At 33.4% G+C, this 3468-nt stretch overlaps 1 long non-coding RNA gene across 1 annotated transcript; it reads left to right on the forward strand.

Annotated features, from left to right (window-relative positions):
• Positions 1–348: 348 nt before the first annotated feature.
• Positions 349–2851, forward strand: LOC110871303. Its single transcript, XR_002553634.2, has 2 exons — positions 349–840; positions 2455–2851. It is a non-coding gene; the product is annotated as an uncharacterized LOC110871303 (long non-coding RNA).
• Positions 2852–3468: the final 617 nt, after the last annotated feature.

A 3468-nucleotide genomic window follows, 5' to 3' on the forward strand; every position in this document is an offset into this window, starting at 1 on the left:
CGGTTAATTGTATTTACCAGTGTAAACTGACGTATTTTCCAAAAAGGGGTTAAGTGACAGGTACTGAACGTAATTGGCTGGAAGCTCAGGGCGTTAATAAGGAATCTTGCAAGTTCTAGATGCCTAAAGTCTGTTGAACAGTTTTCTTTTATTTGATCCGCCTGTGGATCCTTTACTTTACGATACTTTGACATCACTTTATATTCGGAATGTAATATATTTATCTTTTGCTTCCGCTGTGCATTTATATATTGTGTTGTTTGACTATGATGACATCAATTACGTCACGATACTCCCCACCGGGCCCACCGGTGATACGTGGAAATTCAGGGTGTGACAAATCTCCAACGGTCGCTCTATCTTTCTTCTTGCCTCTACTCCAATCCTCCCTCATCCTCTATGCAAATCACATCACCCGACTTCTTGCTTGATTTCCCGTCTCAGATTCTCAACACCTTAAACATGAGGCCGAAGATGGTAAAAAAAGAAGAGACAGAGAGTGGTGGAGTAATAGAAGTCGGTCACGGTCTCCGGCTGGCTGTTCTATTCCGACCATTGGCATCTACGGTGACAAGGAAAAAGATGCGGTCTTGAGAAGATGTGGAGACAGAATCGCCGATTATTGTACTCTCTTGCTAATGTAAGTCTACTTCATTTTGTTAATTCTTATGAATCTTTCATTACATATTTCAATTTGTTAATTTCTTATGTCGGACATGGGATTCTGTTTGTTTGATCGAGGATCATGGACTCAAGCATTTTCTTTAATCGAGTTTATAGGCAGTGAAGCTTCACTCGAGTTTATAGAGCTCTAGAGTCGAAATCACTCAAGCAGACAAGGTAATAACAAAATACTTGAGAAAGGATTACAAGTATCAGTTTGTTTTTATTTTTCATCATCTTTGGTATGGACTGAAAATTGATTGGATTCTTAACTTAGCACATTTTTATCCGAAAGAATCTAAATTCATATGAATAGTAACGTAACGTTATAAATAAATAATTAGAGACTTTTATGTATTATAAGTAGAACAGGATCTTCTTATGTTGAACCCAACAGGTGGAGAGGTCATGTTGTGAGACATGAAAGGATCCTAATCTATAAGATGTACACATTTAGTCTATTTAACCATTCAGCCTTTTAGACATGCTTCATTTTAAGCTATATGTTTTGATATGTTGATAAAACACAATCCAAATTAGCATGTTCTAATTTCATATGAATAGTAACGTAATGTTATGAATAAATAATTAGAGACTTTTATGTATTATAAGTAGATCAGGATCTTCTTATGTTGAACCCAACAGGTGGAGAGGTCATGTTGTGAGACATGAAAGGATCCTAATCTATAAGATGTACACATCTAGTCTATTTAACCATACAGCCTTTTAGACATGCTTCATTTTAAGCTATATGTTTTGATATGTTGATAAAACACAATCCAAATTAGCATGTTCTAATTTCATATGAATAGTAACGTAATGTTATGAATAAATAATTAGAGACTTTTATGTATTATAAGTAGATCAGGATCTTCTTATGTTGAACCCAACAGGTGGAGAGGTCATGTTGTGAGACATGAAAGGATCCTAATCTATAAGATGTACACATTTTGTATATTTAACCATTCAGCCTTTTAGACATGCTTCATTTTAAGCTATATGTTTTGATATGTTGATAAAACACAATCCAAATTAGCATGTTCTAATTTCATATGAATAGTAACGTAATGTTATAAATAAATAATTAGAGACTTTTATGTATTATAAGTAGATCAGGATCTTCCTATGTTGAACCCAACAGGTGGAGAGGTCATGTTGTGAGACATGAAAGGATCCTAATCTATAAGATGTACACATTTTGTATATTTAACCATTCAGCCTTTTAGACATGCTTCATTTTAAGCTATATGTTTTGATATGTTGATAAAACACAATCCAAATTAGCATGTTCATAATCAAATGGACTGAATGACACAACCAGACTTGAGTAACATTCATATTATGCTGAATTATTGTGGACCTTACGGATTGAAGGGCGTAAAGAATAGCGTTTAGAATTTGATTGGCCTATAAAATACCGAATTTGCTTCGGTACAGAGAGAGGGCTGTCTTTTCTACATGAAGAAACCTTAAACCCGTACTTCACGAGAAATTATTAGGACATGGGTTTTATTGTTGAAAGGTATTCATATGGCTTACTATTCATAACTATTTTTTTGCTTCTAATTGGATATCATTTACAATTGTTTATCATCATAGGTACATGATGTGTTAGGTGATGGTCATCAATAACTGATTACTGGAAATTATGAATAATGATTTTGCTTCTAATTGGAGTTGTTGATATAATTAGATATGCTAGCAGCGTTAGATATGCTTCTTTTGGCAATCAAGAAAAATGATTTTTTTGGGCTTAATATATCATTATTCATTGTTTCTTTTGATGTGTAGAGCAATTCAGCAGTCAAATTGTTACCATGAACACGTGCACGAAACAACTTGTGAAGTAAGTTTTTCTTTAAATCAATTTAGAGTGGATGAATTTACATGTCTTTTCACATTAGTAATCTTAGTATATATGAAAAAATTGCGCCTCATATGACCTTGAGATGCAAGGCGACCGAAGATGCGGGAATGCCACACCAGGGGTGGTGATGTGTAGTGTTTTTCAGAAGATAGTGTTGAGATTGTGATTTAGGCTTGAGGTGCCCACATTGCGTGAGTTGTTATGCAATAGAGATAAAAGAAAAAGGGCTAGGAGATGTGGATTTTATACACAGTCATGACATGTTAGTGTTGTAAACTGCTATTATGAGATTTGATTAATTTTGCATCCGTGTTTGTTCAATTTGTATGATGTGACATGTGTTCATTTTATAATAAATGTTGTGATGTACTTGATAACATATGTTCACATTGTATGTATAAATTTGATTGTTTATATGTATTTATGATTTTATCTATGATTGTATTTGATATAAACTTGATTGTTTATATGTATTTCATATATAGTATATAGCTTATGTTATGAGCCTGCCCTCCTAACAATTTCTTCATGAAAAATGCATGCATAAGATACATTGTGTAAGGTAAAGGTCAATTTAACAAAAGCCCCTAATTTGATATTACCACTTAAATCAGAAATCAATGCTAAATTTACTCATCAGTGTCACTTATTAACCAACTGTGATAATGACATACCCATATTAATTCTTAGTTTAAGCGAAAATCACATTAATAACCATGTTGACCAAATATATTACCAAAATACCCATTGACATTTTATTTAAAATTTATCGGTTTTGACCGCTATTAAATCTTTTAATCAAAGGAAACCCAATCAATATTGGACATGTGGAACATTTTTGTGCAAACCACTTTTGCGTTGGTTAGACACTCGAATTTGCGGGTGAGTTATTGTAAGCAGTGTTGTTATGAAAGGGACTTGGTTGTAATAAGGAAAAT

This window comes from Helianthus annuus, chromosome 8 (assembly GCF_002127325.2).
Source record: "Helianthus annuus cultivar XRQ/B chromosome 8, HanXRQr2.0-SUNRISE, whole genome shotgun sequence".
NCBI classification, from domain to species: domain Eukaryota; kingdom Viridiplantae; phylum Streptophyta; class Magnoliopsida; order Asterales; family Asteraceae; genus Helianthus; species Helianthus annuus.